General features: G+C 40.4%; 1 protein-coding gene across 2 annotated transcripts in view; it reads left to right on the top strand.

Moving 5' to 3' along the window:
• The window catches only part of CNST (consortin, connexin sorting protein), a 405,923-nt gene that overhangs the window by 307,656 nt on the left and 79,821 nt on the right, over positions 1–18,446 (top strand). The gene's annotated exons all lie outside the window — the stretch shown is intronic.

Here is an 18,446-nt window from a genome sequence, read left to right as displayed (position 1 = left end):
ATTTTTAGAGGTCCCAGTGCACGAAGACGCTTTTCCAATACCCAAGAGGGTAGCGAGCATAGTGGATAAGGAGTGGGAGAAGCCAGGTGTACCCTTTGCCCCACCTCCTATATTTAAGAAAATGTTTCCCATAGTAGACCCTAGAAGGGACGCATGGCAGACGGTCCCGAAGGTTGAGGGAGCTGTTTCAACACTAGCGAAGTGCACAACTATAAACTTTAAAAACTCTGAAGCCCCATGGTCTAAATGAAAACATTGACATGGCAGCTTTCAATTAAGTGAACATTTCAACTTCTCTTTGTCTCTTTTGGGATTTATTATTATTATGTTTATATTTATGTATTTATGTAACTCTATACACCTATCGGTCACATTTGGCACTGGTGTCTATGTGATTTTATCTGAGACTTTCAATGTGTATCATTTATGGGTTTAAACGTCAGAGTAGTAATCCACTTTTATTTTTATGTGATTTTATTTGTGTAATATATATATTTGTCTTAATTCTAGAATATAAATTCATTTGTGTATCAAGTCATGACTGATCAGATGAACCCTGAGCTGGCATGGTAATATCATATATTATTGTCTTATTTTAGTGGTAATACACAAACATTACATTTTGCAGTTATACAGGTGATCCACCTCCACTATGGGGTGTTACCTGATTATTATTTTTAGCTTTTATGTATTCTACATCGAGTTTTTAACATTAGGCCAGGAATACTCCTTAGGGCTATATGTAATAACAGTTATTATTTTATTTTATATTTTTGATTGTCGTAAAGAAGAATTTTAAGACATTATTTTATATATATATTTTTATATATATATTTTATATATATTTTTATATTTATATACTCCCCACTGACCGTATATACAATATTTAATATATATATTATTTAAGAATTAGAAGGATGCTACATTTTATTTATATTATTTAATCTATTCCAAAAATGAAAGAGACATCTAGGCCACTATCGGGATCACATGAGGGAATCTTAATTTTGTGATCTCTCCCTATGTGACCATATTAGTGTAGTTTTATATTAGTAAGCATTATGCCGGCGTATTTTAGCTAGTATACACTTGCCGTGCTCTATAGTGACGTCATTTGAGTGACAGGTAACACTCGTGGTGGAGGCTGGTATCACACACCCCCAATGTATGACCTATCCGAAATTGTGCCGGCTCAGATTTTTATCTCATTGGTTCATGGCTTCAATGGGCATGCGCAATGGAATTTTTGGAACGCCGAGATTTGTTACAAATAGTGTGATGACTGTTAGCTCTTTACACCTGATGAAACGGTTGTTGTGACCGGGAAACGCGTAGTGTATGAGGTTCAAATAAACTTTTTGGTTATATTTTTACCTATTTGTCATCACGCTTGTTTTATTATTGCTTTCACTAGTCGATCCGACTTTTGAACTATTTTTTAGCCCTATATATAGCTGGATTTTCTTTCCAAGTGGGAATCCACTTTTGTTTGGCTCATCTTTTATCCCAATACGTGTGGGGCAATCTGAAGTTCACCCTTTGGCTGTTTGACCGGAAGGATAAGCTCGCTGGACAGCTTTGAATAGTTCAGCCTGCACCTGTGGCACTTCTCAAGTGCTTTATATCCAGTAAGTGATCCTGTATCGTTTTGTGGGGGTCCCTTTACCTACGATTTCACACTATTGTGGCGCCTCCTTTTGTCTCCCTTTCAAGCGCACAACTATTCCTATAGAGGACAGCTGCGCTTTCAAAGATCCTATGGATAAAAATTGGAAGGATTGCTTAAAAAGATTTTTGTTCAACAAGGGTTCATCCTTCAACCAGCTACGTGTGTTATTACTGTCACTTCAGCGGCGTCCTTTTGGTTCGAGGAACTAGAAAGGTCGCTCCAGAAAGAGACTTCCTATGAAGAAGTCATGGACAGAATTCACGCATTAAAGTTAGCTAATTCCTTTATATTGGATGCCGCTTTTCAAATAACGAAATTGGCGGCGAAAAACTCAGGTTTTGCTATAGTAGCGCGGAGGGCGCTTTGGCTAAAATCCTGGTCGGCAGATGTGTCGTCCAAGACTAAGTTACTTAATATGTGTCGTCCAAGACTAAGTTACTTAATATTCCTTTCATTTCAGACATCACTGGGGGTAAGGGCCATGCCCTCCCACAGGATAGGCCTTTTAAGGCTAAGAACAAGTCTAATTTTCGTTCCTTTCACAATTTCAGGAACGGACCGGCTAATAACTCCACTGCCGCTAGACAAGAAGGTAACGCGGCCCAGCCCAAACCCGCTTGGAAGCCCATTCAAGGCTGGAACAAGGGTAAACAGACCAAGAAACCTGCTGCTGCTACCAAGACAGCATGAAGGGGTAGCCCCCGATCCGGGACCGGATCTGGTAGGGGGCAGACTATCTCTCTTCGCTCAGGCTTGGGCAAGAGATGTTCCGGATCCCTGGGTACTAGAAATAGTCTCCAAGGGATACCTGCTAGAGTTCAAGGGACTTCCTCCAAAGGGAAGATTCCACCTGTCTCACTTATCTTCAGACCAGATAAAGAAACAGGCATTCTTACATTGTGTAAGAGACCTATCAAAGATGGGAGTGATAAACCCAGTCCCCTCCGGGGAACAAGGTCTAGGTTTTTACTCAAACCTGTTTGTGGTTCCCAAAAAAGAGGGAACTTTCAGGCCAATCCTGGATTTAAAGATATTAAACAATTTCCTCAGAGTTCCATCCTTCACGTGGCTCTTCCATTCGGTTTAGCCACCGCTCCCAGAATTTTCTCAAAGGTGCTAGGGTCCCTTCTAGCGGTCCTAAGGCCGAGGGGCATCGCTGTAGCACCTTATCTAGACGACATCCTAATCCAAGCGTCGTCTCTTTCCAAAGCGAGGGCCCACACAGACATTGTGTTGGCTTTTCTCAGATCTCACGGGTGGAAGGTGAACATAGAAAAGAGTTCACTGTCACCGTCCACAAGGGTTCCGTTTCTGGGAACAATAATAGATTCTATGGAAATGAAGATCTTCCTGATAGAAGTCAGAAAGTTAAAGCTTCTAAACGCTTGTCGAGTTCTTCATTCTATTCCTCAACCCTCCATAGCTCGGTGCATGGAAGTAATAGGACTAATGGTCGCAGCAATGGACGTGGTTCCTTTTGCTCGAATTCATCTAAGACCATTACAGCTGTGCATGCTCAATCAGTGGAATGGGGACTATACAGACTTGTCTCCCCAAATTCAAGTAGACCAGGTAACCAGGGACTCACTTCTCTGGTGGTTGACCCAGGATCACCTGTCTCAGGGAATGAGTTTCCGCAGACCGGAGTGGGTCATTGTCACGACCGACGCCAGCCTCTTGGGGTGGGGTGCGGTCTGGGACTCCCTGAAAGCTCAGGGCCTATGGTCTCGGGAAGAGTCGCTTCTCCCGATAAACATTTTGGAACTAAGAGCAATATTCAATGCGCTCCTGGCTTGACCTCAGCTAGCGAAAGCCAGGTTCATAAGATTTCAGTCGGACAACATAACGACTGTTGCGTACATCAATCATCAGGGGGGAACAAAGAGTTCCCTAGCGATGAAGGAAGTAACCAAGATCATCCAATGGGCAGAGAATCACTTCTGCCATCTATCTGCTATTCTCATCCCAGGAGTAGACAACTGGGAGGCGGACTATTTGAGTCGTCAGACTTTCCATCCGGGGGAGTGGGAACTCCACCCGGAGGTCTTTGCTCAGTTAACCCAATTATGGGGCATTCCAGACATGGATCTAATGGCGTCCCGTCAGAACTTCAAGATTCCTTGTTACGGGTCCAGATCCAGGGATCCCAAGGCGATTCTAGTGGATGCATTAGTGGCGCCTTGGTCGTTCAACCTAGCGTATGTGTTTCCACCGTTTCCTCTCCTTCCCAGGCTCATAGCCAGGATCAAACAGGAAAAGGCCTCGGTGATTCTGATAGCTCCTGCGTGGCCACGCAGGACTTGGTATGCAGACCTGGTGAATATGTCATCGGCTCCACCATGGAAGCTACCTTTGAGACAGGATCTTCTAGTACAAGGTCCATTCGAACATCCAAATCTAGTTTCTCTGCAGCTGACTGCTTGGAAATTGAACGCTTGATTTTATCCAAACGTGGGTTTTCGAATTCTGTGATAGATACTCTGCTCCAAGCCAGAAAACCTGTGACTAGAAAGATTTACCATAAAATATGGCGTAAATATATCTGTTGGTGTGAATCCAAGGGATTCTCCTGGAGTAAAATAAAAATTCCAAGGATTCTCTCCTTTCTCCAAGAAGGTTTGGATAAAGGGTTGTCCGCTAGTTCTCTAAAGCGACAGATTTCTGCTTTATCTGTCTTGTTACACAAACGACTGGCAGCTGTGCCAGATGTACAAGCTTTTGTTCAGGCTTTGGTTAGAATCAAGCCTGTTTACAGAACCATGACTCCTCCTTGGAGTCTAAATTTAGTTCTTTCAGTTCTTCAAGGGGTTCCGTTTGAACCTTTACATTCCATAAATATTAAGTTATTATCTTGGAAAGTACTGTTTTTGGGTGCTATTTCTTCTGCTAGAAGAGTTTCTGAATTATCTGCTTTGCAGTGTAATCCACCCTATCTGGTTTTCCATTCAGATAAGGTTGTTTTGCGTACTAAGCCTGGTTTTCTTCCAAAAGTTGTTTCCAACAAGAATATTAACCAGGAAATAGTTGTTCCTTCTCTGTGTCCGAAACCAGTTTCAAAGAAGGAACGTTTATTACACAATTTAGATGTTGTTCGTGCTTTAAAGTTCTATTTAGAAGCAACAAAAGATTTTAGACAAACCTCATCTTTGTTTGTCGTTTACTCTGGTAAGAGGAGAGATCAAAAAGCTACTGCTACCTCTCTCTCTTTCTGGCTAAAAAGCATTATCCGATTGGCCTATGAGACTGCCGGACGACAGCCTCCTGACCGAATCACAGCTCACTCTACTAGGGCTGTGGCTTCCACATGGGCCTACAAGAACGAGGCTTCTGTTGATCAGATATGTAAGGCAGCGACTTGGTATTCTCTGCACACTTTTGCCAAATTCTACAAATTTGATACTTATGCTTCTTCGGAGGCTATTTTTGGGAGAAAGGTTTTGCAAGCCTTGGTGCCTTCCATTTAGGTAACCTGATTTGCTCCCTCCCTTCATCCGTGTCCTAAAGCTTTGGTATTGGTTCCCACAAGTAATGGATGACGCCGTGGACCGGACACACCAATGTTGGAGAAAACAGAATTTATGCTTACCTGATAAATTACTTTCTCCAACGGTGTGTCCGGTCCACGGCCCGCCCTGGTTTTCCTAATCAGGTTGAAATTTTTTTTGTCTTTATACACTACAGTCACCACGGCACCCTATAGTTTCTCCTTTTTCTCCTAACAGTCGGTCGAATGACTGGGGGGCGGAGCTAGAGGGGGAGCTATATGGACAGCTCTGCTGTGTGCTCTCCTTGCCTTTCCCTGTAGGGGAGGAGAATATCCCACAAGTAATGGATGACGCCGTGGACCGGACACACCGTTGGAGAAAGTAATTTATCAGGTAAGCATAAATTCTGTTTTCTTCTGTTATGTGTGATCAGTCCACGGGTCATCATTACTTCTGGGATATAACTCCTCCCCAACAGGAAATGCAAGAGGATTCACCCAGCAGAGCTGCATATAGCTCCTCCCCTCTACGTCAGTCCCAGTCATTCTCTTGCACCCAACGACTAGATAGGATGTGTGAGAGGACTATGGTGATTATACTTAGTTTTTATGACTTCAATCAAAAGTTTGTTATTTTAAAATAGCACCGGAGCGTGTTATTACTTCTCTGGCAGAGTTTGAGGAAGAATCTGACAGAGATTTTTTACTATGATTTTAACCGGAGTCGTTAAGATCATATTGCTGTTCTCGACCATCTGAGGGAGGTAAAGGCTTCAGATCAGGGGACAGCGGGCAGATGAATCTGCATTGAGGTATGTGGCAGTTTTTATTTTCTGAATGGAATTGATGAGAAAAGCCTGCCATACCGTTAAAATGACATGTATGTATACACTTCAGTATTCTGGGGATGGTATTTCACCGGAACTACTGTGTTAAAAGTCACTAATCCTTTTAATAACTATTCTCATGTTAAACGTTTTTGCTGGAATGTAGAATCGTTTACATTGCTGAGGTACTGTGTGAATAAATATTTGGGTATTATTTTCCACTTGGCAGTTTTTTTGCTTTAATTGTGACAGTTTCGTTTCTCTTCACTGCTGTGTGGGAGAGGGAGGGGCCGTTTTTGGCGCTCTTTGCTACGCATCAAAAAATTCCAGTCAGCTACTTTTATATTTCCTGCATGATCCGGTTCATCTCTGACAGATCTCAGGGGTCTTCAAACTTCTTTGAAGGGAGGTAAATTCTCTCAGCAGAGCTGTGAGAATTCTTATAGTGACTGTGTATAAAAAACGTTGTTTTGTTTTCTTATGTACAAATTTAATTAGTGTTGTTTTTTACTAATGGGAACAAACCTTTGCTAAAAGTTGTGTTGTTTTAAAGTTTGATGCAATAACTGTTTTTCAGTTCATTATTTCAACTGTCATTTAATCGTTAGTACCTCTTTGAGGCACAGTGCGTTTTTTTGCTAAAAAAGATTATAACCAAGTTGTAAGTTTTTTTGCTAGTGTGTTAAACATGTCTGACTCAGAGGAAGATATCTGTGTCATTTGTTCCAATGCCAAGGTGGAGCCCAATAGAAATTTATGTACTAACTGTATTGATGCTACTTTAAATAAAAGTCAATCTGTACAATGTGAACAAATTTCACCAAACAGCGAGGGGAGAGTTATGCCGACTAACTCGCCTCACGCGACAGTACCTGCATCTCCCGCCCGGGAGGTGCGTGATATTTTGGCGCCTAGTACATCTGGGCGGCCATTACAGATAACATTACAAGATATGGCTACTGTTATGACTGAAGTTTTGTCTAAATTACCTGAACTAAGAGGCAAGCGTGATCACTCTGGGGTGAGAACAGAGTGCGCTGACAATGCTAGGGCCATGTCTGATACTGCGTCACAGCTCGCAGAGCATGAGGACGGAGAGCTTCATTCTGTGGGTGACGGTTCTGATCCAAACAGATTGGACTCAGATATTTCAAATTTTAAATTTAAATTGGAGAACCTCCGTGTACTACTAGGGGAGGTCTTAGCAGCTCTCAACGATTGTAACACTGTTGCAATACCAGAGAAACTGTGTAGGTTGGATAAATACTTTGCGGTACCGGCGAGTACTGACGTTTTTCCTATACCTAAGAGACTAACTGAAATTGTTACTAAGGAGTGGGATAGACCCGGTGTGCCGTTCTCACCCCCTCCAATATTTAGAAAGATGTTTCCAATAGACGCCACCACTCGGGACTTATGGCAAACGGTCCCCAAGGTGGAGGGAGCAGTTTCTACTTTAGCTAAGCGTACCACTATCCCGGTGGAGGATAGCTGTGCTTTCTCAGATCCAATGGATAAAAAATTAGAGGGTTACCTTAAGAAAATGTTTGTTCAACAAGGTTTTATATTACAACCCCTTGCATGTATCGCGCCGATTACGGCTGCGGCAGCATTTTGGATTGAGTCGCTTGAAGAGAACCTTAGTTCCTCTACGCTAGACGACATTACGGACAGGCTTAGAGTCCTTAAACTAGCTAATTCTTTCATTTCGGAGGCCGTAGTACATTTAACCAAACTTACGGCTAAGAACTCAGGATTCGCCATACAGGCACGCAGGGCACTGTGGCTAAAATCCTGGTCAGCTGATGTTACTTCTAAGTCCAAATTACTTAATATACCTTTCAAGGGGCAGTCCTTATTCGGGCCCGGTTTGAAAGAAATTATCGCTGACATTACGGGAGGTAAGGGCCACGCCCTACCTCAAGACAAGGCCAAAGCTAAGGCTAGACAGTCTAATTTTCGTCCCTTTCGGAATTTCAAAACAGGAGCAGCATCAACCTCCACTGCACCAAAACAGGAAGGAGCTGTTGCTCGTTACAGGCAAGGCTGGAAGCCTAACCAGTCCTGGAACAAAAGCAAGCAGGCCAGGAAACCTGCTGCTGCCCCAAAGACAGCATGAACCGAGAGCCCCCGATCCGGGACCGGATCTAGTAGGGGGCAGACTCTCCCTCTTCGCCCAGGCCTGGGCAAGAGATGTTCAGGATCCCTGGGCACTAGAGATCATATCTCAGGGATACCTTCTAGACTTCAAATTATCTCCCCCAAGAGGGAGATTTCATCTGTCAAGGTTGTCAACAAACCAGATAAAGAAAGAAGCGTTTCTACGCTGCGTACAAGATCTGTTAACAATGGGAGTGATCCATCCGGTTCCGTGGTCGGAACAAGGACAAGGGTTCTACTCAAACCTGTTTGTGGTTCCCAAAAAAGAGGGAACTTTCAGGCCAATCTTAGATTTAAAGACTCTAAACAAATTCCTAAGAGTTCCATCGTTCAAAATGGAAACTATTCGGACAATCTTACCCATGATCCAAGAGGGTCAGTACATGACCACAGTGGATTTAAAGGATGCTTACCTTCACATACCGATCCACAAAGATCATCACCGGTATCTAAGGTTTGCCTTCTTAGACAGGCACTACCAGTTTGTAGCTCTTCCATTCGGATTGGCTACGGCTCCAAGAATCTTCACAAAGGTTCTGGGTGCCCTTCTAGCGGTACTAAGACCGCGAGGGATTTCGGTAGCTCCGTACCTAGACGACATTCTAATACAAGCTTCAAGCTTTCAAACTGCCAAGTCTCATACAGAGTTAGTTCTGGCATTTCTAAGGTCGCATGGATGGAAAGTGAACGAAAAGAAGAGTTCTCTCTTTCCTCTCACAAGAGTTCCATTCTTGGGGACTCTTATAGATTCTGTAGAAATGAAGATTTACCTGACAGAAGACAGGTTAACAAAACTTCAAAATGCATGCCGCGTCCTTCATTCCATTCAACACCCGTCAGTAGCTCAATGCATGGAGGTGATCGGCTTAATGGTAGCGGCAATGGACATAGTACCTTTTGCACGCCTACACCTCAGACCGCTGCAATTATGCATGCTAAGTCAGTGGAATGGGGATTACTCAGATTTGTCCCCTGCTCTGAATCTGAATCAAGAGACCAGAAATTCTCTTCTATGGTGGCTTCATCGGCCACACCTGTCCAGGGGGATGCCATTCAGCAGGCCAGACTGGACAATTGTAACAACAGACGCCAGCCTACTAGGTTGGGGCGCTGTCTGGAATTCTCTGAAGGCTCAGGGACTATGGAATCAGGAGGAGAGTCTCCTTCCAATAAACATTCTGGAATTGAGAGCAGTTCTCAATGCCCTTCTGGCTTGGCCCCAGTTAATAACTCGGGGGTTCATCAGGTTTCAGTCGGACAACATCACGACTGTAGCTTACATCAACCATCAGGGAGGGACAAGAAGCTCCCTAGCAATGATGGAAGTATCAAAGATAATTCGCTGGGCAGAGTCTCACTCTTGCCACCTGTCAGCAATCCACATCCCGGGAGTGGAGAACTGGGAGGCGGATTTCTTGAGTCGCCAGACTCTTCATCCGGGGGAGTGGGAACTTCATCCGGAGGTCTTTGCCCAAATACTTCGACGTTGGGGCAAACCAGAGATAGATCTCATGGCGTCTCGCCAGAACGCCAAACTTCCTCGCTACGGGTCCAGATCCAGGGATCCGGGAGCAGTTCTGATAGATGCTTTGACAGCACCTTGGAACTTCAGGATGGCTTATGTGTTTCCACCCTTCCCGCTGCTTCCTCGATTGATTGCCAAAATCAAACAGGAGAGAGCATCAGTAATTCTAATAGCACCTGCTTGGCCACGCAGGACTTGGTATGCAGATCTAGTGGACATGTCATCCTGTCCGCCTTGGTCTCTACCTCTAAGACAGGACCTTCTGATACAGGGTCCATTCAAACATCAAAATCTAACTTCTCTGAAGCTGACTGCTTGGAAATTGAACGCTTGATTTTATCAAAACGTGGTTTTTCTGATTCAGGCTAGGAAGCCTGTTACCAGAAGGATTTACCATAAAATATGGCGGAAATACCTATACTGGTGCGAATCCAAAGGTTACTCCTGGAGTAAGGTTAGGATCGCTAGGATATTGTCTTTTCTACAAGAAGGTTTAGAAAAGGGTTTATCAGCTAGTTCATTAAAGGGACAGATTTCAGCTCTGTCCATCTTGTTACACAGACGTCTGTCAGAAAATCCAGACGTCCAGTCCTTTTGTCAGGCTTTAGCTAGGATCAAGCCTGTGTTTAAAGCTGTTGCTCCACCATGGAGTTTAAACTTAGTTCTTAACGTCTTACAGGGTGTTCCGTTTGAACCCCTTCATTCCATTGATATAAAAATGTTATCTTGGAAAGTTCTGTTTTTGATGGCTATTTCCTCGGCTCGAAGAGTCTCTGAGTTATCAGCCTTACATTGTGATTCCCCTTATCTGATTTTTCACTCAGACAAGGTAGTTCTGCGTACTAAACCTGGGTTCTTACCTAAGGTAGTCACTAACAGGAACATCAATCAAGAGATTGTTGTCCCATCCTTGTGTCCAAATCCTTCTTCAAAGAAGGAACGTCTTTTACACAATCTGGATGTAGTTCGTGCCCTCAAGTTCTACTTGCAGGCAACTAAAGATTTTCGCCAAACTTCTTCCTTGTTTGTCGTTTACTCTGGACAGAGGAGAGGTCAAAAAGCTTCTGCTACCTCTCTCTCTTTTTGGCTTCGTAGCATAATACGTTTAGCCTATGAGACTGCTGGACAGCAGCCTCCTGAAAGAATTACAGCTCACTCCACTAGAGCTGTGGCTTCCACTTGGGCCTTTAAGAATGAGGCCTCTGTTGAACAGATTTGCAAGGCTGCAACTTGGTCTTCGCTTCATACTTTTTCCAAATTTTACAAATTTGACACTTTTGCTTCTTCGGAGGCTATTTTTGGGAGAAAGGTTCTTCAGGCAGTGGTTCCTTCTGTATAATGAGCCTGCCTATCCCTCCCGTCATCCGTGTACTTTTGCTTTGGTATTGGTATCCCAGAAGTAATGATGACCCGTGGACTGATCACACATAACAGAAGAAAACATAATTTATGCTTACCTGATAAATTCCTTTCTTCTGTTGTGTGATCAGTCCACGGCCCGCCCTGTTTTAAGGCAGGTAAATATCTTTTAAATTATACTCCAGTCACCACTTCACCCTTGGTTACTCCTTTCTCGTTGATTCTTGGTCGAATGACTGGGACTGACGTAGAGGGGAGGAGCTATATGCAGCTCTGCTGGGTGAATCCTCTTGCATTTCCTGTTGGGGAGGAGTTATATCCCAGAAGTAATGATGACCCGTGGACTGATCACACAACAGAAGAAAGGAATTTATCAGGTAAGCATAAATTATGTTTTTTTTGTGACACTCTAAGCCAGTGCTTTCCAAACTGTGTCGGGACACACTAGTGTGTCGGCAGCAGTGTGTAGGTGTGTCTCTGCTTCAGCACAAAATTTTTTAAATTACATTTTTTTTTTATTATTGTTTTTTGGTTTCTGACTTTCCACCTGCCTGCTACACATATCACATGGTTGACACGTGATTGATACCTAGTGGGTCACAGATCATCTTAACCAATTGGCACAGCTCAGTGGGAACTGAAACTATTACCATTGGCGGATTTGGCGGCACATTGACTCCTGACTGCACGTGTAGTCTCCTTAATTAGCTTGTGACTGCAAGTGTAGCCAGTGAGTGGGACAGCAGTGTGTTTGCAGCGCGGGAGTGGGACAGCAGTGTGTTTGCAGCGCGGGCAGTAGTCAGTCGGACTCACAGAGCTCTGAGGGTGGTAGCTTAAACGATGAGCTGAAGTCAGAAGTCAGTGTGTTTTTTGCAGCTAGCTCCCAGTAGTGCATTGCTGCTCCTGCTCTTGATATATGGATAGAAAGTGGAAGCTTAAAAATGCTTGATGATGGAATGCGAGTGTCTTTATCTAATATTACACCAAATATTCTGAAACTGTGTTCATCTCATTAACCTCATACATCCCATTAAAATAGTAAGTAGCTATTGGTGGTATTAAACTTTTTTTTAATTCTTGCACATACATACTGTTACTTGTAAATGCATTTTGTTATTATATAATTTATGTATCTGTCCGTATATCTTAAAACAAGTTAGTTTAACCTCCTGTTTGCTAGTACAACTGAATTACTGTGTCGCGAAATGATGTAGATCTAAAAAGTGTGTCACCAACATGAAAAGTTTGGAAAGCTCTGCTCTAAGCGATGGTTGGGCACTTTTATATAAAGTTCTAAATATATGTGTTTAAACATTTATTTGCCTTGATTCAGGATGTTCAATATTCCTTATTTCAGACAGTCAGTTTCATTATTTGGGATAATGCATTTGAATATTATGGAGGACCTACTTTTCTTAGCATTCTTTTAAAATTCATAGAATTTTATTATTTTTTCAGGTTGGTTTGGATAAGATTTTGTCTTCAGTTCTTTGTTAGGACAAATCTTTACTCTTTCTGTTCTTTTTTCACAGAAAGATTGCTAATCATCCTGATATTCATTGTGTTGTACAGGTTTTGGTCCATATCACGCCTGTCATTAATTCAATCTCTCCTCTTTGGAGTCTCAATTTGGTGCTGAGGGCTTTACAGGCTCCTCCGTTTGAAACTATGCATTTTCTGAACATTAAATTACTTTCTTGGAAAAGTATTGTTCCTTTTGGTTATTTCTTCTGCTAGAAGAGTTTTTGAGTTATCTGCTCTTTTTTGTGAATATCCTTTTCTGATTTTTCATCAGGATAAGGCAGTGTTACTTCCTGATATTCATCACTTTTTTCAGGTTTTGATTCGTATCAAACCTGTCATTAAGCCAATTTCTCCTCCTTGGAGTCTTAATTGGGTTCTGAAGGTTTTTTCAGGTTCTTCTATTTTGAGCATATGCTTGCTCTGGACATTCATTACTTTTATGGAAAGTATTGTTCTTTTTGGACATCTCTTCAGCTAGAACAGTTTTTGAATTATCTGTTCTTTCTTGTGAATCTCCTTGTTCTGATTTTTCATCAGGATAAGGTGTTTTTTTTGCTGTCCTCATTTCAATTTTCACCTAAGTTGTGAATTCTAACAACATTAGTGGAGGAATTATTGTATTTTCCTTGTGTCCTAATCCTACGAATTTTTTGGTAAGATTCTTACATTCTTTAGGATGTGGTAAGAGTTTTGAAATATTATGTTGAAGCTACTCAGATTTCAGACAGACTTCTAGTCTATTTGTTATCTTTTCTGGTTTTAGGAAGGTCAGAAGGCTTCTGCCATTTCTTTGGCATCTTGGTTAAGCTTTTGATTCATTATGCTTATTTGGAGTCGGATTATTCCCCGTCCCAGAGGATTACGGCTCATTCTACTAGGTCAGTTTCTACTTCCTGGGCTTTTTAAGAATGAAGCTTCTGTTGATCAAATTTGCAAAGCAATGACTTGGTCTTCTTTGCATACTTTTACTAAATTCTACCATTTTGATGTTTTCTCTTCTTTAGAAGCAGATCTTGGTAGAATAGTACTTCAGGCAGCTGTTTCAGTTTGATTCTTCTGCTTATAATTTCAGGGTTTTTTTTTTTCATTTTTAAAATTGAAACTTTTGATTTGGGTAGTGGATTAATTTTTCAGCGGAATTGGCTGTCTTTATTTTATCCCTCCCTCTCTAGTGACTCTTGCGTGGAAGTTCCACATCTTGGGTATTTATATCCCATACGTCACTAGCTCATGCTCATGGACTCTTGCTAATTACATGAAAGAAAACATAATTTATGTAAGAACTTACCTGATAAATTAATTTCTTTCATATTAGCAAGAGTCCATGAGGCCCACCCTTTTTTGTGGTGGTTATGATTTTTTTGTATAAAGCACAATTATTCCAATTCCTTATTTTTTGGATGCTTTCGCTCTTTTCTTATCACCCCACTTCTTGGCTATTCGTTAAACTAAATTGTGGGTGTGGTGAGGGGTGTATTTATAGGCATTTTAAGGTTTGGGAAACTTTGCCCCTCCTGGTAGGAATGTATATCCCATACGTCACTAGCTCATGGACTCTTGCTAATATGAAAGAAATGAATTTATCAGGTAAGTTCTTACATAAATTATGTTTTTTCTTCGTTCTCTTTGTATCTTTATTTGAAAAAAGCAGGAATTTAAGCTTAGGACCGGCCCATTTTTGGATTAACAATTGCTACCCAGGTGCTGAACCATATAATAGGCTGGCTCCTAAATTTACATTCCTGCTTTTCAAATAAAGATACCAAGAAAAAGAAGAAACATTGATAATAGGAGTAAATTAGAAAGTTGCTTAAAAATTGTATGCTCTATCTGAATCATAAAAAAAAGTGTTTCGTGTCCCCCTTTAAAGGGACACTGAACTCAAATTCTTTCTTTCCTGATTCAGATAGAGCATGCAATTTTAAGCAACTTTCTAATTTACTCCTATTATCAATTTTTCTTCGTTCACTTGCTATCTTTATTTGAAAAAGAAGGCATCTAAGCTTCTTTCTTGGTTCAGACCTTTGGACAGCACTTTTTTTATTGGTGGATGAATGTATCCACCAATCAGCAAGAATAACCCAGGTTATTCACCAAAAATGGGCCGGCATCTAAACTTGCATTCTTGCATTTCAAATAAAGATACCAAGAGAATGAAGAAAATGTGATAATAGGAGTAAATTAGAAAATTGCTTAAAATTGCATGCTCTATCTGAATCACACACACAAAACTGGGTTCAGTGTCCCTTTAAGCTCACTGGGTGAGGAGGTGGGAATGTGACCGGAGGAAGGGGGATTTAATAACTCCACAGGAAGTTCATGTGCAAATAGTAAGTTTGCACTACAAACAAAATGGCAGCTCTCTGTCCCCTTACAGTGTGATTTAAGGGACAGTTAACACCTTGAGAACTAATATGAAAAGTTTAATAATGTGTAGTAAAAATAACAACAACTTTGCATACTTCCATTGTTTATTTTGCCCCCTTTACATGTAATTTAACTATGAAAATGGTAGGTTTTCAGAACTTGAATTGCACACTGCAATACAATGATAACATAATGACAGTGGCTAGCTTGTCTACTCCAGAAACTAGTCCAGATTGGCTCTTCCAAGTAAAGCACATGGTGAGAGTGATTGCCTTTTGAAAAACAATTGCAGCACAAATGGCGTTACGTGAGTTTCAGGACTGCAATGCATTTTTGCTTCAGAGATAAACATGGCCAGGGATTGGTGGCTATACACACACAAGATAACTGGGATTGTTCAGCTTCAGATCTGCAGTACATTGCCACTCACTCTAATCTCCAAAATGGTTACACATAGTTTTATTATATGCAAGCAATAAAGCAATTAGAGCCTTTAAAGGACCGTTAAAGAGTAGAATTGGATACTCAATAATGCATAATAAAAGGACAATGCAATAGCACTTAGTTTGAATTTTAAAATGTGTAGTAGATTTTATTTTTCTTTCCTCCTGCATCACCATATACAGGTAGCCCTCAGTTTACGCCGGGGTTAGGTTCCAGAAGGAATGGTTGTAAATCGAAACCATTGTAAATTGAAACCCAGTTTATAATGTAAGTCAATGGGAAGTGAGGGAGATAGGTTCCAAATCCCTCTCAAAATTGTCATAAGTAACACCTAATACATTATTTTTAAAGCTTTGAAATGAAGACTTTAAATGCTAGACAGCATTATAAACCTAATAAAATAATCACACAACACAGAATATATAATTAAACTAAGTTAAATGAACAAAAACATTTGCTAAACAGCATTATAAACCTAATAAAATAATCACACAACACAGACTTCACTTGCATTTTTCTGCAAACAGTTCTTTCTATGCATTCCAATCTGGACTGAGTTATAGACAGGAAGATCTTGTTCCTTTGAAATCTGCTTGATAGCTCAGGTCTGGTTAAACTGATTAATTTCAGCTTGCTTGGCTTTGCTGCAACACAAGCGGACAGCTCCACCTACTGGCTATTATAATAAATGCACTGCTTCTCAATGCTTTTCAATAGCAGTCACATGACTGGAAAAAAGGTTGTTATTCTGAAACGGTGTAAATTGAACTGTTGTAAAACGAGGGCCACCTGTACATTTATTCTGTGAGATCTTGCACATGTTCGGTAGGAGCTGGTGCCTCAAAGTGGGTGTATATATAAAAATATTGTGCACATTTAACCCTTTCACTGCCATCCCTTTTTTTTTTTCACCATTTATTTAAATCTCAGCACAAAGTACATTTCATGAACATAGTTACCAATCAACAAAGTTCCTTAAGCAAAAAAGAAAGACAAAAGAAAGAGTAGGACATTTAAGGCACATAAAACAAAAGACAATTATGTCTGCGTTAGATAGGATGGAACCAAAAAATTGGTTCCTTGTAAATTTATACATTGTATAAAATAAATTAAGGACAATATCGTCTCTTTGATCGATCTTACACTCTTGTTTATGTACGCTTGTGCTGCCATTTCCTGTGTACATAATAATAAAAAAAACAGAATGGAAAAAAAAAAAAAACTGCCATCCTAACGGCGATGGGCTTTAACACCGGTAGGACGGCTTGGAACGTCCTACTATATACGGTGTCCTGCAGCTTCCCCCTTCGACAAAGTAAAAAAAACAGCTTGGAGGGCCGTGCCTAGCAGCGTAGGCAGTCCCCCATGATCCGATGCCAGCCTTGAAATCACGTGATCTCATCAACGATCGCTTGATTTAATTTTTACTAATAGTGTTTACATCGGAAATTCATTCAGATGTTAACACTATTGTACTATAACGAAGGGGTTAAGATAATGGAAGTGAATTGGAAAGATGTTTAAAAATTGTGCGTTCTACCTGAATCATGAAAGTTTAATTTTGACTAGACTATCCCTTTAATGACTTAAAGGGACAGTCAACACAAAAATTGTTATTGTTTAAAAAGATAGATAATGCCTTTAGTACCCATTCCCTAGCTTTGCACAAAAAACATGGTTATATTAACATACTTTATAACCTTTAAACCTCTAAATTTCTATCTGTTTCTAAGTCCCTAAAGACAGCCCCATGATCAAATGCTTTTGTATTTGCTTTTCACATCAGAGGAAGCTAGTTCATGTGAGCTATATAGATAACATTGTGCTGACGCCTGTGTATTCTAACACAACACTGATTGGCTTAAATGCAAGTCATTAGATACAGTCATGTGATCAGGGGGCAGTCTGCAGATGCTTAGATACAAGATAATCACAGAGGTAAAAAGTGTATTAATATAACTGTGTTTTCTGTGCAAAACTGGGGAATTGTTAATAAAGGGATTATCTATCTTTTAAAACAATATATTTTTTTTTAGTTGAGGATGTGAGTGAACAGAGAACCAAATCAAATTGTCAAATGGAAAAAAGTGTTTTTTAAAAAAAAGATCAGTATTGACAAATAAGGGTTTTGATGCTTCGAGGTGCTACAATAGCTATGTGTTTTTGATTGTATTATTGTATTGTAGTATTGATTTTATAAATAGCAAAGAGACCAGCAGGACTAGCAAAATTAGCTGTTTTTTTTTTGTTGTTTTTTTTAATGTCTTCATCTCCATAGTTTCAGTTAAAAAAAAAAAATACATTTGAAAACATGATGGAACCAAATCAAATACAAAAAAAATTAGGGTCACAGTGTGAATTCCTGGAGAATCTTTGCTTTTTTTTAAACAAGTCTAAACAACCCATTTTTATTTTTGTCTTAAAGGGACATGAAACCCACATTTTTTTCTTTCATGCTTTAGAAAGAGAAGTAAATTGGGAAGTTGTTTAAAATGGCACTCTATTATCTAATTTGCTTCATTCTCTTTTGTTGAAAAGCATATCTAGATAGGCTTAGTAAATGCTGATTGGTGGCTGCACACAGATGCCTCGTGTGATTGGCTCAGCCATGTGCATTGCTATTTATTCAACAAAGGATATCTAAAGAATAAAGCAAATTAGATAATAGAAGTAAATTATGTTGTTTAAAATTGTATTCTCTATCTGAATCATGAAAGAAGATTTGTGGGTTTCATGTCCCTTTTAATTTTCCTGTAGACACTATGTAATATGTTGATACATTTAAATACATTATAAAACATCATGTCAAAATTGCAAGTGGGAATCAATCTTTTAAAAAAAATATATAATATTCATAATTGCAACAGATCTCTGCAGTGTTGTCTGTAATTCTATATTGTTCCATTAAATATGACCTTTGCTCTGGACCCAGCCTGCATCATTTGGCGCTGCTATTGATTTCCAATGCTTTGCACATTCTGCACGTAATGAGGAAAGTACATTGATGGGCCAGATACTGAAAGCTGGGTAGCAAATTGCATAGTGGAAAAAAAAGCACACATTTCCTTTTGCTATTGGAGAGTAAGG

The sequence above is a fragment of the Bombina bombina genome, chromosome 4 (assembly GCF_027579735.1).
Source record: "Bombina bombina isolate aBomBom1 chromosome 4, aBomBom1.pri, whole genome shotgun sequence".
Classification (NCBI taxonomy): Eukaryota; Metazoa; Chordata; class Amphibia; order Anura; family Bombinatoridae; genus Bombina; species Bombina bombina.
Note: the sequence above shows the minus strand (reverse complement) of the source record. Positions and strands in the feature narration are given on the sequence as shown.